The sequence below is a fragment of the Phacochoerus africanus genome, chromosome 3 (genome assembly GCF_016906955.1).
Source record: "Phacochoerus africanus isolate WHEZ1 chromosome 3, ROS_Pafr_v1, whole genome shotgun sequence".
Taxonomy (NCBI): Eukaryota; Metazoa; Chordata; class Mammalia; order Artiodactyla; family Suidae; genus Phacochoerus; species Phacochoerus africanus.
Window position 1 is genome coordinate 193,872,102 of NC_062546.1, and position 20,882 is coordinate 193,892,983.

The 20,882-nt window shown below is 41.9% G+C and overlaps 1 protein-coding gene across 2 annotated transcripts in view; it reads left to right on the plus strand.

The window, feature by feature from the left end:
- The first annotated feature begins 429 nt into the window (after nucleotides 1-429).
- The window catches only part of RHBDD1 (rhomboid domain containing 1), a 121,009-nt gene continuing 100,556 nt past the window's right edge, over nucleotides 430-20,882 (plus strand). Inside the window, exon 1 of one of the 2 annotated variants that reach the window (XM_047773658.1) lies at nucleotides 430-526. The gene's annotated coding sequence lies outside the window, so the exon portion shown is untranslated. The remainder of the gene's footprint in view (nucleotides 527-20,882) is intronic. The other variant, XM_047773660.1, reaches the window with a different exon arrangement.

Sequence of the window (20,882 nt, forward strand, 5' to 3'; positions counted from 1 at the left end):
GGCTTGCGGCAGAGCTGGCGCCCAAAAGCGCAGTTTCTCAGCCACGATGCGTCTCGCTCGCTGCTTCTAAACCCCGCGTCACCCCCTCAAATGCAAGACTTTTGCTTGCTTTATGCGTGGTAGGCGGCCAGTTACTTATGGCAGGAAGGAATATTATTGTCCGCATGCCACTCGGCCCTTGGAGGAACCGGCGAAGGTACCTGCCCTTCGCACCGCGCTCAGCCGCAGTTCTTTCCCCGATGTGTCCAAAGAGCTTCCTGGAGACCACCACCGTCGCACGCGGTCCGAAGGTCCTGCCAACAGAGACAGGAGCGCGGGCGCGCGCGCAACTGAGCATGCGCCTCCTCCCGCTCGGCAGGACCGTCCTCCCCCGCCCCGCACCGGCGGCGCGGGCTGCGCCTCTGTCAATCACGTTCTCTCCCCGCCCCTCAGGCCGCGGGGCCCTGGAGCGCCCCGGAGCCGGCGGCCCTGCGTGATGACGCACGCGGTCGCGAAGACGTGGGGACGCAGGCGGGCCGTAGAGAGCGTGAGTTTCCGCATCTGTTTGGCACTTTTGCTGTCGGTTATTCAGCGCGGTCTCTCTGGTCCTTTCGTGGGACCGCGGGCGGCTGCGAGGGGCGGGGGGCGGCTGGCAGCGCCTCCCGAGGCCGAGGCAGGACCGGGGGCGGAGTTGGAGGCGCAGCCTCCGCATCCTGGGAGCTCTTGTTCCGGCTGAGAACCGAGAGGGGGTTTCCCGGAGCGACTCTACTGGGGGCCGGGTCTTGTTGACCTGGTCTCTGCTCGAGGCCGATCGCCCCGGGAACGACGAGCGGAAGGGCTGGGAGGACAGGGCTCGCTCTGGGGGGATGAGGTGGGAATTAAAGGTTTCCTTTCGAAAGCGGGAAGTTTGAAGCGATGTTGCATCAGCAACAGCTTGCAGTTTCAATTTCTCTAAAGCGTAACGCGGTTTCTCTGAACAAGTGTGTTGCAAACACTCCTAAGTAGTGGTGTTTCTCTTAATAGGGCATAGGAAATACACGAAGTGTATTTAACCCTTTTCTGTCCAGGCCTTAAAACTTCTCCAGAATCCGGTCTTTTGCTTGTTTTTGTAAACCGAGCATAAATTATTTTGAAGACTCGGGGTTACCATTAAAATTATTGCGTAGTCGTGGTTTAGTCATCATGGTGGGTGGGTCCCTCTGTAGTGAGGGCTGGGCTTTGCTGCTGTTTTTTTTTTTTTTTTTCCTCTTTGGAATTGCTTTTTTTTTTTTTTAATCTGTTTAATATTTCACATTTATATGCCTTTTTTTTTCTTTTTTTTTTCTGGTTCTAATAACCTTTAAATCTAACAACTAATTTGTTACTAGTGTGGCAGGACTTTGGAAAGCAAGTTATCTTAGAAGAATGCGGTGCATTGGGGTCTAAATTGTCCCAAGACTACCAGCATTAACATCACCTGGGAACTTGTTGGAAATGCAAATTTTGGAGTCTTACCCCAGACTAAATGAATGAGAAATCCATTTTAACAGGACTTCCAGCTGATCCCAATGCACCTGGGTGCTAAAGGTTGAGAATTACCGGCTGTCGTGATAAAGAATAACCATTGTGGAGTCGCAGAAGGGAATTTGAATCCAGGTGAAGCTTTTCCTAGGTGTAGGGCCTGAGACAAGTTAAAGTTTACTTCATAGGGTTGAAAGTATTCAATGTGAGTATGCAGGAAAAATGTTTAACACACCTAGAAAACACTCAAAAATGAGATATGATCAAGTAACTTGTTAGAACTGTCTAAAATGAGTACGTAGAGGACGCTGGAAGGATTCTTCCTTGGGTTAGATAGGAGCTGTAGGAATATTGCTCTCCCCTCTGGGCAATTTATTTGCTTATGGATTCTTACATTGTATACAGTTGAGGTTGTTGGATGTAGGATGTTTAGTGAAAAGTTATAGTAGTATGTACTGATTAGCCCAATGGTGTAGCCTGTTAAAGAACCACATTAGTAATTGTGTTAAAGAGTAGTTTTTAATTATTTGGCCTTTTGGTCTCGAGCTGAGTTATGTATCTTACTTTGGCCCAGAATTTGGTAAAAAAAAGGTAGACTGGGTAACTGACTAGAGATCAGCCTTAGTCTTAAGACAGGGAGCAGAGACTTGGAGCAAGAGGCCAGACTGGCAATGTTTCCTTATCTTTTCTTCCCACATGTCATACAGCTCCACGATCGCAAAGAAGGCCTCGTCATGTCCTCTTACCCTGTTTTCTAGAAGCGTCACAGGAGTTCAGTTAGATATGCCCCCCCATATGCTGTTTTTACAGAACGTCAGTTGCAGTGTTTACTTATAATTTTTTCCTTCCTTTTGGGGGGTGGGGGTGTGGGATAAAGAGAAGTCAGGATTTGAAGCAGTTTCCCTAAAGCCTAGACTCATTGTGATGTTGAGAAGAAGAGTTAGTGCCACACTGTGGCTGAAACAACACTTTGATCAGTGTTCCCTGCTCCCAGGGCCATGCAGTGGCTTCTGGGTATTGTGAGTGAGAGGGTTTTCTCATGAACATAAGTCAGTTTGGATGTCAGCTTCTAGAAATAATTTTTATTAATGCTACTGTGAACTTAACACTGTCCCATCATAAAGCATTTGTTTTTCAAAGGCCCTATTTTTCTTGTTCTCTGTGTCAGAGAGGCAGATCTATAGCAGTGGTTTTGGGTGGGGACTACTCTACCTTTTGAATCCTGCCTCTGCTACAAACTGATCATGTCCAGAGGACAAGGTAACATCCCCCCAACCCTAATTTCCTCTTCTGTGAGGTAGCAGGCGTGGTGTGTGACTGCCTCAGGACATTGAATAAAATGAAGTCCACTACGGAACATGTCTGTTAGGCAGAGAGGGTCAATACCTCATGCATATTAGGGAAGAAAAGGTAGTTATCACTTCAGCCTAACTTGGTCTCGTTCTTTTCTTCATGTTTTTATAAATGAGTTAATTTTGTTATCACCTAACTGCGCTACTTTTCTTTTTAAGCAAAATGCTGAAGTGAAGAGTTCAAGCTTTCATGTTATTGTAAATGAGAGAGCAAACACTTGCAGAAAACTTAAACTCTAAACTTGGTAGAAAAACAACATCTTCAGTTCCATTATCATAACAGAGCAACTTCTATAATGAAATGTGTTAAGTATTTCCTAGAAGGTCAAGTTCAGGGGATGATTAATATTTAAGTGTTTTCAGATAGTTGATGGGGATAGTCAGCTGTAGAAGGGAGCCGCTATGTTACAGGGGAAGAGACTTCACTGAAAAAATGCACCAGAGTAAGAAAAGGCTATTAGCTCTGAAATCATTTCTTTTTTGATATGGATGCTTAATGAAAGCAAAACGAAAAGTTTTATATTCCACTTAAAAAAAAAAAAATGATCAAAGAGTTGCCATTGTGGCTCAAACGACTAGTATCCACGAGGATTCAAGTTCAATCCCGGGCCTTGATCCGTGGGTTAAAGGATCTGGTTTTGCTGTGAGCTGCAATGTGACTCAAAGATGTGGCTTGTATCTGGCGTGGCTTTGACGTAGGCCAGCAGCTGCAGCTCCGATTCGACCCCTAGCCTGGGAACCTCCATATGCAATGGGTGGGACCCTAAAAAGACAAAAAAAAAAAAGATAAAACATCTCATGTATTTCTGTGTATGTTGTATCCGGAGATGTGAGCACAGGGACTACTTGAAAGGAGCCATTCTAGGTCATAATCTTGTTTGCCTGGTGATGTAGTATAATCTGGGGGCAGGACAGATAATCTGTACACTTGTAAAGTTAGTTGAGTGCACATATATGTAAAAATTCTTTTAAAAAACCATTACAAGAGAAATGGCTTAAAAAGATAGGTTGCCTTGTATGCTGCAGTTCGAGTCATCTCAGCAGGGGGCCTCAGGTTGTTTTTTTTTTGTTTGTTTGTTTTTAAGCTGGGCACCCTCTTTAGCAGCATTTTCCCTGTAAAGCTCAGGCGCTGAGAGGCTCTAAGAGAAGCTGAAGGACACAGCCCTGCCTGCTCGTGCTCGACTTGAACGTCCTGCGGTGGCACTCCAAGGCATGTCCCTGGAACCCAGGAGTCCAGAGAAGTCGATGTGAAACCCATCATGTGTGGGATAGAAGTCCTCAGGAGATGAGCTGTACCTACAGAGTCAGGGCATTGAGCATTCCTGTGTGCGGGATTTATAGACTTGCTCTGAAGACACCTCCTGGGGTTTTCACACTTCTCATGCAGAGAAGTGACTGATTATTAAAAAATAAAAACAAAACCCAGCCTTTAATCCAACCTATATTATACAAAAATAGAGGGGAAATTTTTTTTTTTTTTCTTCTCCTAATCCCTCTAAGCTGTGACAGCTGTATCATGGTTAAAGCTACTTAATATTTTAACTGGCTCTTGTTTAGAATTACAAATGACTCAAGGAAAAGGAAACAGGGAGTCCATGGAAATATATTACTTGTGTTTACTGTCCCTGCTCTTTGTTGTATGAAAGCAGCTGGTTTGCATTTATACGGTAAAGGGTTTTTCTTGAAGAGTTAGCATTCACTTAATAGCTTTCATAAGAAAAATAATTCCAAATGCAAAGTATTATTAGATTGTTATTAATACCAGTAGTGGTAATGTCACATTGTCCTTTTTCACACATTGAGGAGGCTTTCCTGGTGACAGCTGGAGTATGGGGGAGGGAGAGTCACTTTCAATCAACCAGCTGCTCTGTGCAACCTCACGATGGTGATGTTTGGCTGTATTCAGAAGAGGAAATGTATCAGATTTCTGGGAAGCCATAGGTAGTAAGCAGGAGCCCTCTGGGATTTAGCTTGTAGCCAGCTAACTGCGTGCATTCAATAGGTTTGCATGCTGGTGTTATTTACCATCTCGTTTCTTGGACAGGGTAACATGCATATCATAATTATAAAGCAATAAAGTGTGGTTCCATGGGGGCCCAAAGGCTCATTCTTTTATGGAGAGGAAGATGGAACAGAAAACAAACCTTAGGGGTATGCTGTGTGCTTTTACACAATATGTTATTTCATTTATTCTTCCCAATGACTCTGGGAAATAAGTGGGATTTTTTTCATCCATGGATAAAGAAACCGAAGCTCAGCAGGACTGATTATGTGATTTGCCCAAGGCCACGTCCTAATAAGCCATTTGACCCCAAATTGGCTTCAGCTCCAGGAATGTTGTCATTACACCAACAGCTGTTTCTTCCGGATGTTCATTTGCTTATGCATTTTTAATCCAGAGCCACAATGTCAGGATAGTTATGAATGAAATTTAGATACATATTACAATGACTTCAGTTTTATGTAAATTCTACTTAGGGGTATGTATGTGTGTATTGGCAACTACTTCTAATTTTGGATTTTTTTTCATTGAGCGTCTCTTGGGCAACACTGTGAAAGGAATTTTGCTACACTTTTTAAATTACAAATACCAGAAATTTGCAGTGGTACGTATTCTAAGGAATTAGCTGTGGGTCTAAATTTGAAGAGATGTAGGAATAAATACTGTGCATGCTGTACATATAGAAGTCCCTTCACACCGTAGTAGTCCAGGCATCCCCTTTCTCTTTCCAGGGAATGTTAATTTCCTGTTACTAAGGGACCTTTTTGCTTTGTAAATGTTCCACCTGTAACTATCTTGTCCAGCAAGTGATGACCAACGCAGTTTCTGTTCGTGGAATGGCTCCAATGCTTTGACTCTGAGTTCCCTGGGTCATTTCCTCTCCATGCCTAGTGCCCACAGAGTAATGCCTGCCCCAGTATGTGTGTATGTATGTCTTTTCTGCCTGCCTGCCTTCCCTACTTCTTGCTTGCTCGCTTTCTCTCCCTCGCTTTCTCTCTCTCTCTCCTCCCACACTCCATACAAAACTTTAAAACTTTTTTTTGCTATTTTTGCTATTTTCCAAACATTTTTTTTTGCTATTTTTGCTTTTTTTTGCTATTTTTGCTATTTTCCAAACATTTTGTGCCCCTTTGTACACAGACCTGTTACAGTTCTTTAATCACACTGTAATGTTGCCCCTTGTGTGCTTCCCCCCACCCCCAAGGCTTTGGTTACCTGTGGGCATGGTGCTTGTCCCTTAGTAGATGCTCAAATATTTATTAAATGATGGAATACAGACAAAGGTATATAAATTATGTGCTGAGTGCTTTTGTTGTTAGAGTTTCGCATTCATTGGTTTCTTCTCTGGGTTCATGGTTAGAGAAATGTAAAGATTTAGATCTGTGAAGGAACAGCATGATGGTAAAAAGTTAAAGGGCACATCTTTCTACAGAAAAGCATGCAGGGTACTTCCTGAAAGCTGGAGATTGAAGAAGCCTCTTATTAATTTTTTTTTCTTTTTCATTCCTCCCTTCCATGAACCTTAAAGATACATTGCCCTAAAGTTCTAGTCAGAAGTTTGTAATCAAGTGGTAACACTTTATTTAAGGTGTAGTCCAATCTTACTTTCACTGAAGAACAAAGGGAATGTTTTAATATGACTTCAGTTACTAGACACAGTCCTTAGAAACATCAGCCTTATGTAAGTAGAAGACAGATTTTAGACCATCAATGTTTTCTTTTGGAATAACATTCTTCATCCAGTGTCTAAGTTTATACACTAAGTATATGGCATTGAGAGGATTTTGCTTGTTTGTGCAGTAGTTGCTTTTGTGCTCACATCCTCAGCTCTGTGCATGCATCTTTGGGAATGGCTTGCCTGTGGCAGACCTCTGAGCTGCTGTTTATTTATTTTTTTAAAATGATTTTTATTTTTTCCATTGCAGTTGGTTTACAGTGTTCTGTCAATTTTCTACTGTACAGCAAAGTGACCCAGTCACACATACATATATACATTCTTTTTCTCACATTATCCTCCATCATGCTCCATCATAAGTGACCAGATATAGTTCCCAGTGCTATACAGCAGGATCTCATTGCTTATCCATTCCAAAGGCAATAGTTTGCATCTCTTAACCCCATACTTTCAGTCCTCCCCGTGGTAACCATAAGTCTGTACTCCAAGTCCATGAGTTTCTTTTCTGTGGAAAGGTTTATTTGTGATATCCAGATATGTGATATCATATGGTATTTGTCTTTCTCTTTCTGACTTCATTTAGTATGAGAGTCTCTAGTTCCCTACATCTTTCCACAAATGTGCTGCTGTTTATAAATCCTCCACGTTTTGGTTCTTCCATTGGCTAGAGTGTGGTCTGTACTCAGTGAAAAAAAATAAGAGTTGGTGATGCTTGAAATGAATTGGGGTCTGCTGTCAGCTCTTAGCAGATGCCGTAGTATCTAAGTCGAGTTCTTTGATTACAGACAACAGAAATCAAGTTAACTATGTTATACAGGTAATGTATTAAAAAACAAGGGATTTATTGGAAGTGTATAGATAAGCTCAGAAAGTCTATAGAAAAGTCAAACCCCAGGGCAGCAGCTAAGTGAGCTCTTGAGGCTGGGGTAGACTTTGGTAGATCTGGAAAACTCTTAGTTAATGTTCTGAATATCAGATCCAGAAGCGTTGGTCTTAGTGTCTCTGCCCAAGTGTTAGATTCCAGGAAGAGAGTTATTACTCCCGTCTTGGTCACTGTCACCCTTGAATCAACGTAGGAAAGGCACCCTTGATTTCTGGTCCTCGCAGGATCACATCCAGTAGAAGTAAGAGCCATCTCTCCCCTGTCACAGGAAGAACGAGGTGTGGCTGTTGGGCAGGCTAAAAGCAAAACAACCCCAAGCTGTCCCCACCACCTAGTAATTAGTGGACCTCCTGGGTGCTCGTGGAACACACCCACCATCTCCAAAGTCTGGCATCTTTCCCTCCTCTTGACTAGTTCTTGTGCTGGAAGGGTTTCAGTTACACAAGTAATTCACTAACAGTTCTTACACAAGTTAATTTGAATGGGGTTATGGCTATCACTTTTTCAGTGACGTTAGGTAGACAAAGAAATCTGGTGTGCAGGGACTGTGGGAGTGGAGTTACTGAAGTCCCTTGAAGAGAGTGACGGTGGATGCTGGCATTGCAGCTCCCTGTGAGCCTCCTGCTTTAAGGACCTACGTCCGAAGGGCTGTCAGTCGGGAGACTTTAATGAGCCCTCATTACACTAAAACTTGTAGTCTGTGAGAGAAGGAATCAGCTTATGATTGATACTGGAAATCATAAGTGGTGATGGATCAGAATTGGAGTTGGCACTAATTCACCTCACTGGGGCACAAAAGTCAAGATTATATACAAAGCCAGTATTTCATTTTTTATGTGTAAAGACAATCTAATCATTTCTGTTAACACTTTAAAAAGAAGGGAAAAATAAAAATTTTGCCATCTGACAGCTTGAAGTTTTTTTTTTTTAAAATCCTAAAATGGAGGCTCATTACATTCTCAAATGTAATGATAATTTAAGGATAGTCTGGATAAAAACTCTGGTTTGAGATTTTATTATAAATTTATTATAGTTAAAAAAATCATTTCTGTTTTCGTGTGCCTTCCACATAGGCCATCATACTGTTTTTTGTTTTAAAGTGTGTATTGATTTGCAGTTTTAAAATGGAGGATCATAGCCCAGAAAAACGCTAATTGGTCACTGAGTTATAAAAACATTGAAAGCTATTTAAAATTTTTAATCTTAAGTCTTATTTTAACTTGTGGGTTAAAAACACTATCATTTCCCAATGTATGATTTTATATATATAATCTCACTTAATCCTCACAACCCCAAATGAGGTTTCGTTATCTCCTTGTTCAGGTGAGAAAGCAGCAGTTAAATAACTTTGCTGAGGTCCCACGGCTGGTGTATATTATGATGCTCTTACAAAAGACCATGCCCTTAACTGCTGTCCCACACGCCACACTTTAATATTTGCTGGCCCTGAATATCATTTTGACAAGAGGCAGTGCGATGGTTCTTTTGCCAGAGTCCGTTTACCCCCAGTTCCCTGACAGCGTCTCTATGTATGGGAGCTGTTCGGATGTGTTGCATCGTCTTATGCTTCTGTGTGCTGTGAATGTGGCAGTAGCTCCTGTATTGCAGCAGTGTGCCCTGTGAAGCCTTTTGTCCTTTATGTCTTAGGGCAGCCTGACAGCCTTTCATGTTGAATTCAGCAAGGTTGCTTTTCATTTGACAGAGCTGAGTGTTGCTTTCTAGGTGAAAAATAATTAAATGCTTTTAAAGATGTATTTGATTAGCAGGAAGCTGATCTGTGTAAATTAATTATAACTGTAATGATGTCATAGCCTTGTCTTTTGTTATTAACCAGGTAATTGACCAGAAGTTTGGAAGCTTATTGTAACTGACAGTTAGTGATTTGACCTTGCATGCTATGGAGAACTGAAACATGCACAATGCATGTAAATGCAGTTGTTCATTGAGCTGCGTGTATTGTCAGAGCATCTGATCTTGGGGTCTTACTTACATTCTTCCCTTCTTTGCTGAAATTGTTACTCTCAAACTGAAATTATACTGATATCTCTTACTAAAAACATCTGGCCAGAGTTGCTGTCTGCGTCCTTGAATTATTGTAATCAGACGTGAAACCTTGGCACCTTTAGGACGTACAGTCAAAGGAACAAACGCCAAAATCGAATGAATCTGGAGTTCCTGTCATGGCACGGCAGAAATGAATCCGACTAGGAACCATGAAGTTGTGCCTTGCTCAGTGGGCTAAGGATCTGGCGTTTCCATGAGCTGTGGTGTGGGTTGCAGACATGGCTTGGATCCCACGTTGCTGTGGCTGTGGCATAGGCTGGCAGCTATAGCTCCAATTCGACTCCTAGCCTGAGAACCTCCATATGCCGCAGGTGCGGCCCCAAAAAGAGAAAAAGGCAAAAGAAAAAAAAAAAGAAAGAAAAGAAACAAAATTGAATGAATCTTGGTTTTAAATTCAATATGAAGGAAAGGAAAACAACTTTTGATGGAGAAGACATAAGGGAAAAAATAGTGGGTGTATTTGGTAGGTTTAGAGAGAATTCGTTCCCTCATATTCTAATCTGAGAAAGTTTAGAGCATGTGGTGTTTAAATATTTGAGTGGTGAGAGCCTCTTGGGTGATTGTGGTTAAAGAATGGGATGGTAGGAGCAAAACACAGAGTGCAGGTGGGAAGACACTGGCTGATGAGTGGCAGTCCCTGGTACGGGCTGTCCTCCCTCCGTGCTTCAGTCTAGAGGCATAGTCGCCTCTGCCTGAAGTGACATTCCTAAAACCACCCCACTATGCGAAATCACCCAATAAAAACCGTAAAGCTTATGGTGCAAAGGGTGTTAGGAGCAAAACACTCAAGAACTTTGTCAGTGGTACATAAAGAAAAAAAGAGAGAGAGAGAGATTGGAACCTAATAAAATGGTAGCACAGTTTTACACCTGTTAAGTGATTAAGGAATATAGAAGTACTATAGGAAATATGGCCCTTTGCCTTCATAAAGTCCTGAACTTTGCCTGTGGAAGCGGTTGTCAGAAGGATTCCAGCTTGTGAGTTGTTGCCAAGTGGTGGAAGAAGGGTTAGCCCGGTTGGATATTAAGTCGTAATTGCAGATGTGGATGGGTGTTAACTCCTAAAATGCTTGGTAAAGTGCAAATGTGGACATTTTGTTCATTTCTGTGCAGCTTGCTTCAGCTGGGTGCAGTTTCCCACCTTCACCAGGTAGGATAAAATTGCACATAATCAGGTGCAAAGTTTGCGTTATGCTCAAATTGTTCCCTGATACATTCACTGCATTTGAACAGATTTGCTTGTTTCCAAACAAGCGCCATAGTAGAACTGACCAGCCCATTGAACTTAAACTTCCCTAAGTAGAGTTCATATGTTTTCTGTCGCTATGCTAACAGCACATGTGTGCTCTTTCCTCTCTTTAAAATGCCTTTCCTCTTTTTATGTACTTTTTCAAAGTCTGGTACAGGTGAGGAAGCTTCCCTTAAGGTATTCTCTGAGTTGAATTGACTTAACGTTTCTTATATTCACATATATTTGTACATTATTTGTCCATTTTCAGAAAGGGTCAGTTTTAGAAATGACTTAAAACAGAAGTTAGTAGTAACAGGGGAAAAAAAAAAAAAAAAGCAACCAAATGGGTGAGTAGCTCTCAGCAGAAGGAAGCACATCCATTTGCTAGGTGACATTAAGCTTTTCCTGGCTTGGATGGGATTGTGCCCAAGGAACACTAAGTCTGAATGGTGCTTTGCAGCAATGTGAAGACGATTCCTCTGTGGCTGTCCCTTGGGTGAGTAAGACCTATGTCAAGGCCCCTAATATGAAGGTGCATTTCTGCAGAAGTGGTTCTTTAGAGGCAAAGTGACATGATCCCACTAGGGAGCATTTGGAAATTTGGCAAAACTCAGGGCTAAAAGTTGGGAAAGTGTTCCTTCATACCCATAATTCTTAAAAGATAAAAAAGATGTTTTTGCTTCTTTGTGGCTTCCTTCTGAGATTAAACCTTGCTTTGCAGGGTAGGGCCTGGGGCTTAAAGACTGCCAAGCAGGACCTCATTCACCTCCCCTGCCTCCATCCCTTTCTTTCCAGAGTCCTTACCAGGCAGGCATGTGGTCCTGGTGGGAGAAGGTGCAGGGGCTTGTTCCTCCACTTCTCTGCATAGAGTGCATCCCCAAATGAGAAATATCGCATTGGGATTATTGTTACTTTTTTGTTTTAAGTTGATTTTAAAAATCGGTTTTTGTTGTTGTTGTCTAAGCTATGACTGTGATAATTACAGAAAAGTTAGATATTTGAACGTTACTTTGTACTACTCTCTTAAATGTAAATCTACAAGTTGAATTGTATCAAGAAATAATTGCATTTGGTAGAGTAAAAGTTTTATGCCCTGAGATTTTCTGTATTTGGTATGTTTAATGGAAGTCACCAACTGCATTTTTAGGAAAGACTGTTCTTTTTTTTTAAAATGGCTGTACCCAAGACATAGGCAAATTCTTGGGCCAGGGATTGAATACCAGCCGCAGCTGCGGCAACACAGAATCCTCTTTAACCCACTTTGTCAGACTGGGGGGTCAAACCTGCACCTCTGCAGTGACCTGAGCTGCTGCATTTGGATTTTTTTTTGTTTTTTCTTTTTTTATGGCTGCACCTGAGACATGTGGAAGTTCCCAGGCTAGGGGTAGAATTGGAGCTGTACTGCAAGCTGTACCACAGCCACGGCGACACTGATCTGAGCAGCATCTGAAACCTACTCCACAGCTTGTGGCAAGGCTGTATCCTTAACCCACTGAGCAAGGCCAGGGATTGAACCCACATCCTCACAGGCACTGTGTTGGGTTAACCCGATGAGCTGCAACGGGAACTCTGGAAAGACTGAGTTCTCCTTATGCTGCTGGTGTGGCCCCAAAAAAACCCCCCTGTCTTTCCTAATTCTTTCAGTTGAAATATCGTATCTCTTCTTTATGCTCAAATAATGTCTTTCTATGGAGTACCCATCATGGCTCAGCAGAAACGAATCTGACTAGCTTCTATGAGGACATAGGTTTGATCCTTGGCCTCAGTGGGTTAAGGATCCGGCATTGCTGTGAGCTGTGATGTAGGCCAGTGGCTACAGCTCCAATTCGACCCCTAGCCTGGGAATCTCCATATGCTGATGGTGTGGCCCTTAAAAAAAAAAAAAAGAAAAGAAGTCTCTCCTAATTCTTTCAGCCGAAGTATCATATCTCTTATTAAAAGGGGGTGACTTCCTGTTTCAGCTCTGGCATGTAGAGAGCTCGGAGGTCATCACTCCTGTCCTCACAGCAAGAACCCTGAACAGACGGAAAACAACTTTTCTTAAGTTCATCAGAGAATAGAATTTACAGGGCAAATCTGTAAATTCTAGATCTGGAGATCCAGACTCATATTGAGAATTGCAGGCAGGGTTGACTAGGAGAGAATTTTTTTGTTTTTTCCTTCTACATTCTTAGGCTCTCCAGTTGGTGCCCTCTCCAGTGGACCAAGGATAGATTTATAAGAGAAAAACAAGCAAGTTTATTAGCACAGTGTCCTGCACATAGCGGAAGTACTCGGTAATGGGTAACACAAAGAGATGGTCAGAACTTAGGCTTGTGTAGCATCTTAACAGAAGAACGATACATTTTTAGAGAAGTGACAAGCAAAGAACTTTGAGTTTCTAGGGCAGCAAATGGTAGGAGGTCAAATAGGTGGGGGAACTAATGGAAGATTAAGGCTACTTAGTAAAGTTTGTTGGGTGGATTTTTTTGGAGCAGGCTATAAGTTTGTCCCTGGTGATTAACTTTGTCTGTGGGGTAGAGACGGGGAGGGAGGGACACCTTTGGAAATTTATGTCCTGCTTTTAAGCAAATAGGGGGAAGGCAGAGAGCTTTAGTTTGTATCTGCTTTTTCATAATTGCCTTCAGCTCCAGATAATCTTTATGCCAAGTGGCATATTTTGGGCTGCACGTTCTGTTACCCTACAGTCAGCTTGCCTGGAACTGAAGCAAGTGACAACAGTAACTGGTGGGAACGCTTAAACGGTAGTTTTGACAACTGCTGGAGTTTGCGTGTAGGCTATGTTGCAAGTTAAAAACTCTCAACTTTTCTGCAGACAAGCCTCATTCACAACTTCATTTTAAGAATGGAGAATCTAGAGCCAGATTATTGCGGTTAAAAGCCCCACTCGTCTGTAAAATCATAAAGAGGAGTGAATGGGAAAGGCTGAATGACAGAACAAGCAATTTAGTAATGAGTTTTATGTGCTTTGAATAAACAGTCCATAAATTGGGGGAGTAGAGCAGCTCACAAACAGTGGAGCATTCTTCATGAGGGATATTGGGCCTGAGCACGTTTTATAGAATATTTAAAGGGGGAACAAAGAAACATGATTCTAGCATGGCTGGCTAGAAAGAGAGGAGTTTCCTTATGAGGCTCCAAGGTCCTGTTTTCTGGGGTCGGCTGAGCTGCATAAAGCTGAACTGGAGGACTGTGATGGGCGTTAGGTTTCCCAGACAGGAAGGTGGATCCCATAACTGCAGGCTGACTTGGGTTTAGACTTGTGACGTGGGCCGGGCCACTGGGGCCACCTCCATTCCATGGGTCCTGATACGTGAATTAACTTATGTTATGAATAACTCAGGTAATAGCAGGTGTCTAATACTATGTAAATGTGTGATTTTAGCCAATGATTGACTTCTGTATTTGACTTGTATTTAGAAAAACTGCAAATCAGTAGCAAACGGACATTTCCGTTTAAGTCATGAAAACAATAGTCGAAATTTAATAAGTGTTTACCGTGTTCTCGGCATTATTCTAAGCACTTTGGTGTTTTAAGTTATTTAATCTTTATAAGAATTCCAGGATCAGGTGTAGCTATTATTATTATGACTATTCCACTTCCCAGAGGAGGAGACTTAGGTTAAATGACTTGCCTTTAAGTTCACACAGCTCTTAGTGCTAAGCCAGCCACTGGGGCCAGTTTAGACTCTAGAGTATGTGCTTGGGTTCCCCGAGGACACAGTTTGGTGGAGATAACAAAGGGGCCTCTAAAGGCCTCTGGTGACATCGCGTTGTGCGCGTGGAGGGCTGGAAGGTGATGTGGGAGTGAGTGCCAGTGCAGGGGAGGAAAGGCAGGGGCTGGGCTTTAAAGGTTGGGGAGGAATTGAGGGGTTGGGAGGAGAGGGAGGGAGCGTGTCTCGGGTCCAGGGGTGATGCTGGCAGCGCTGTCAGGGCCCTCCCACATCCCTGTGCCCTTCGTGTATTCTCCCAGACTCCCAGCCTCCAGCACCTGCACTTCTTTGCCTGAGTGTCTTCTCTGGCTCCTGATGCCCACTTTTCCTGGTATGGCAAGCCACAGGTGACCCCTCGCCCTTCAGGAGTTAACACAGAGGCTCCTAGAGTTCCCAGTGAGATGAAGTGCCAGGCACCCACAGTGATAGCTGGCTTGATTTTTCATACATTTTAGCGGCTCTCATTATTGCCCAGAATAATACATAAAAATGGGTGGACTCTTTGGTAAGCTTATCTCTTTGGTAAGCTAACATGGGTGGCTTATCTCTTTGGTAAAATCTTATTTTTCATAAAAAGAAGCCCTTTGTTAAATGGAAAGTATTGATATCTTCGCTGCTTTTAATCACTTTTTCCTTCTTATTATAACTTAAAATTGTTCAAATTAAATTTTGTTTTATTTTTTATTTTTATTTATTTTTTTGTGTTTTAGGGCCACACTCTCAGCATATGGAAGTTCCCAGGCTAGGGGTCGAAATGGAGCTACAGCTGCCAGCCTACACCACAGCGACAGCAATGTGGAAGCTGAGTCTGCGGCCTACACCACAGCTCATGGCAATGCCAGGTCCTTAACCCACTGAGCAAGGCCAGGGATCGAACCCGAAACCTCCTGGTTCCTAGTTGGTTTCTTTTCCACTGCGCCACAATGAGAACTCCCAAATTAAATTTTATACAAGTAGAGATTAAACTAAAAATGAAACCTTGTTTTAGTCTTCTTTTACTACTTAAAAAATTCTCTTAAACTTGAGTTTACTCACTAAGAAGCAGTTATGTGAAAGAAAAGTAGCCGATGTCTTGTTTAGGGGTTTCTGTTGAATTTAAAAAGATTGGCTGTGTGGAGTTCCCTGGCAGTCTAGAAGTTATGGATCCAGCGTTATCACTGCTGTGGCTCAGGTCACTGCTGTGGCATAGGTTTGATCCTTAGTCTGGAAACTTCTGCATGCCACAGGTTCAGTCAAACAAGAAAAAAAATTGGCTATGAAGCATAAATTAGAGCTATTTCATGGTCTGCCTCTAGATCACAGCCTCAGACTTTCAAATGATTTTTATTTATGAACAGTTGAGACTCCCCCCCCTCAACTTTTTATGGCCACATCTATAGCATATGGAAGTTCCTGGGTTAGGGGTCAAATCTGAGCTGCATCTGCTGGCCTGTTCCACAGCCATAGCAACATGGGATCTGAACTGCATCTGCAGCCTACACCACAGCTCACGGCAGTGCTTGATCCTTGAACTCCTGAGCCTGGCCAGGGATTGAACCTGCATTTTCATGGATGCTAATTGGGTTTGTAACCTGCTGAGCCAGGATGGGAACTCTGAGGCATTTGTTATATGCTGTGGAAGTGTAACGTTGGCTTTCTTGAATGAGGGACAGGCAGGACTGTGGAGGCCTCTCTGAGGTACAGACAGTAGTGGTGAGTGTTGCTTGTGTGACAGGCCGAAGGCTGACGGGCTCTCCAGATAAGCAGCACGGTCTGGTGGGAAGAGCTGGATTTGAGCCCTAATAGTCTGGTTTAAGAGCACTGTCATCTTGGTTTATCTATATAAGAAAAAAGATGGACCTTCTATCACACTCCGACAGTTTCACATCAAAACTGCTGAAAGGATTTCTGTTAAATTGGGCAGTTACGTTTGGAAGGGTCAGGCTTAAAATGTAAGCTGTGGGATGTATGTAAAATTCGCTTTGGTGACCTCTGGTGGTGAGAACGCCCCCTGGGCTTGTCCATCTGTGGTGGTGGCCATACTTGTTTAGCACCTTGGACAGAGAAATGTAACATCCCCAGAAAGCCTCATAGGCAGATGCTCCATCAAGCTACTGCTCATCCGAGCAGCTCCACAGAGCAGGCTTCAGAATGGCTAGCAAGTGCTGGGTAGTCCAGCTGGTAGAGAAGATGGAACTAATTCTCTGTTCATTGGATTGTGAGAATTAAATGAAATGAAGGATTTATACTTACTGCTTTGTCAGCTATAAATAATTGCATAAGTAATAGTTATTGGGGAAGATATGTAGATATTATAAGACTGAAGCATAGGCTCATATGCTTAAAGTTGACCAGATGAGGATTTTATATCAGCTAATACTTATATAGTCCTTATTATGTTTCAGGCATTGTTCGGCGTGTTTTGCATATACTAACTGATCAACAATACTGTGAGACAAGTCTTATTATTATGTAGTATCTGCTCTGTAAATGAGGAAACGTAGTAGATGTACATTGAGTCAGAACTTGACCAAGGTCATATAGTTCCTACAGTTGAGGCCAGGATTTGAACTCAGACCACAGTTACTTTCTGTTAACTATGATACTATCCCGTCTTACAATAATGAAGAACAGAAAGCCATTCTAAGTAAGACAACGTCGTGGATTGGAGGCAGGGGATAACATGATCAGATGGGATTTTAAGCAAATGGAGTCAGGCATTATATAAGTAGATTGGTTGAAGAGTGTCAGGTGATAAGCATCTGACTTTTGGTTGGATCTGTCACCACATAGCCTATGATCTTATAATAGTTGCTTACTTGTCTGGAACATTCCTTAACTTCTTATGTCCTTTTAGTGATCTTAAATCCTAATTCCCTGAGGTCGCGTATTTTGCTTTCCACGTGGATGGCATGATACTTAAGACAGGCATTATGAAAGACACTTGGGACATTGTCCCACTGAGGTGTGGGAGATTTTGTATTTGTTTTCATTTGGAGAGATGATATTGGGCGGGGGGGAGAGGAAGGAGGTGCTCTTGCGTATCAAAGCTAGGTCTTGTGTGTTTAAGCCAGGTCTGGTAGCTTAAAATCAAAGGTTTAGCCTGTTGGCGTTTGAGAGAGAGTTTAGTGGTGGTCTCGGCTGGGTAACCCTTATATGGTTATGAGGATGACGTGGGTGAGATTGGAGAACCATCATGTAAATGGAGATCTCAGCAGCCCTCAAAAAGGGCATGGGCTCTCCATTCCCAGTTTCTTCTGGAACAGAGTCCAGGTTAAAGATATTTCCATGAATAAATACTGGCATGTAATTACGGAGTGTCATGAAATTCGTGAAGATCAGATTCCGACTACCTTCTTAATGTAATTTTGTTCCAGCTTTCACTTTTTACTCATGAAGTCAGTTTTCCTTCATTTGATTGTTTCCATTTCTCTGTATCTCTCTGCCTCTAATGTGAAATAAGAAAACAGAATCCTACTGTGATTCTCTTTGATTTTATCGTGAATGTAGCTCATGAAGCTATGTAATAGATTTAGATGGCCAGAAAAAAATTGTCATTTATGTGCAACTTGTCATTAAATTATGATTCCACCCTGGACCCTCCGAGCTCTCCACTAACTAATCAACTCAGGTAGATGAAGCATTCCTGTAAAGTGAGCACAGTGTAATGATGTGAAGCCAGACCATCTGCTAGTCCATTTAATATTTAAATACTAAGTTTTAAAAATATAACTCACATGTTATTCATCCAACAATTATCGCACTTAGCAACTGTGTATTGCATATAAGCTATGTAAGCTTTTCGAAATGCATTCATGTATTTGAAAAGAGGAAGCAAATTACAAGCTTTTGGTTAATAAATTCTTGTTTTCCTCTAAATGCAAATATATATTACGCTATACCATTTTCTTAGCCTCAAAAGTACCTTGAAGATATGCATTTTATAATTGAGTTTTCTCGGGGTTTAAGGGAGCTAATACCTTTTAGGAAAAATAAAATTATGCTAACAAGTGTTATTGGAAGAACAAGAATTATTATTGTGCTGTTTTCATCTATTGGCCCTCTAGTAACAGGTAGTGAAAACCGTCTTTATGTTTGGGTTAGAAAAGACAGACAGGAATGATAAGATTTGTGGAGAGTTCAGAAGTGAGAAGAAGTGATCCAGTTCAGGTCATTCCTAGAGAAAGTAGACTGTGCTAAAACAGTAAGAGAGAAAACAATTGCATCTAGTTGTTCCATGAATATTTTGTCCAAGTCAGTGTGGTATTTATGATGCACTAATTTGTTGCTCAGCTCTTGTAATTTAAAAAGCAGGAGTTTCTATGTTTAGCATATCCATAGCTTTTTTGCTTTGTTTGAAGTGATAAATTATACTAACGATGTGCATCTTTCAAAAGGATTTTACAGTTTTTAGAGTCAGATGTGTTGGCCAAAGCCCTGTCTCTGCTGTTGGAGTACATTCACGTTCACTTTTAACATGGCATCCAAGGGGATGGCAACACTAACAGCCTGGCAGGTTCACCAGGGTGATTTCTTTGGGGTCTCCTCTTTCTTTCTGGAGCTTCCTTTTGGCCTGAGCTTGTTAAACTATTTCTTGGAGAGAGAGAGGGGGGAAAAAAGAGTGATAGAGCAGGAGAGGAACACATTTGTCCGTGTGGGTTTTGCGTACGTGTGACATGCATATTCATATTATGTTTTAAGCAATGAAAATTTAAGCACGTGCTCAACATCATCAGTCACTAGGGAAATGCAGAGCAGACCCACTTCACACCGCTAGGATGGCTGTAATGAGAAAGATTGATAAGAACAAGTGCTGTTGAGTGTGCGTGAGCACGGAGAAATTGGAACCCTCATACACTGCTGGAGGGAATGTAAAATGGCACAGAAATTTGGAAAACACTTGGTAGTTCTTCAAAAAGTTAAGCAAAGGGTTTCCATATGACCCAGCAATTCCATTCCTAGGTATATGGCCAAGAGAACTGAAAACATATGTTTCTTAAAAAAAAAAAAAAAAAAAAGTTGTACACGAATGTGCACAGCAGTTATATTCATGATCGCCAAAAAGAGGGGACAGCCCGAGAGTCCATCAACCAGTGCAACTGGATAAACACAGTGTGTCATGTCTCTATAATAAAATATCATTCAGCCATATAAAGAAACTAAGTACGGATGCTTCCTACAATGTGGATGAACCTCGAAAGCAGCATGCTAAGTGAAAGAAGCCAGACACAAAAGACCACAAGTTGTGTGAGCCTGTTTATGTGAAATGTTCAGAGCAGGCAAATGCACTGAGATGGAAAGTAGATGAGTGGTTGCCAGGCCCTGGGCAGGGTGGGGAGATGAGTGGGGATTGATGGTAATGGGGACAGGGGTTCCTTTGGGGGTGATGAAAACGCTGTGGAATTAGATGGTGGTGATGATTGAGCAGCCCCGTAAATATACAGAAACAACCAAATTGTGTAGTTTAAGACAGTGACTTTTATGATGTGTGAATTACATCTCAATTTAAAAGCCACATTTCAAGCATTTGGAAGTCAGGCATTAGCAAAATATCCAACCTAAGTGATAACAGGCCTCTGAAAAATACTTGCCAAGTGATTTGAACAAATCTACATTCTCCTCTATGATTATTTTTTTTAGAGAATATGCTCAAAATATATGGAACTTAAATGATGTTTTCCAAAGGCATGGAGATAGTAATAATGACACAGCATCAATCTACCGCACATACGTAGAGGTCAATGTTTTCTTGATTCTTAAAGAAAAACCTCACACACTTTTGGAAGATCTCAGTGAACAATTTTCAGATTTGTTACACTTTTAGTGACCTGGAAGGCTGTTTTCAGAATAGCGTTTGATTACTCCTCTAAAGACTGTAGCTTTTGGAGTTCTCTATTGATCCAGCGTTGTCTCTACAGTGGCTTGGGTTGCTGCTGTGGCAGAGGTTTGATCATTGGCCTGGGACCTTCCATGTGGTATGGGCATGGCCAAAAAAGACTGTAGTTTCTTTCTTTCTTGTGGAACTAAGTTGGTTACTGTCAGATGCCAAATTGGGAATATAATTTAAAACTGGTGTATATTCTTGCAGTTTAATGGCCTGAATTCTTCTTGAACATTTACATTGGAAATTGAGATATGTATCTCCATGGTAAATGATAATGACGAAATATTTTGTGCTTTCTAAGTAGAATTGAAAATCGCACAATTAGTTTCTTTTCCTTTTTTGTAAAATTCCTTTCTCTTCCCCATGAGACACGTTGGTTTCCCAAGTTATGAATTCAGTTTCCTTTGTTTGTTCTCACCACTTAGTTTTTCTTATTATATGCCTGTTTAATTTTTAATTTCTCATTAAAAGTAAATATGGCTAATTTTCCTATCAATATTTCAAGAGGTCTTCCATTTCTCTGTCATAACCTTGATATAGCACTGTCTGGTGTGTGTTACCACAAAATTAAAATGCCGTTCTTTTTATCAGATAGTTCTGGCAAAGCAACTCATTAATGCA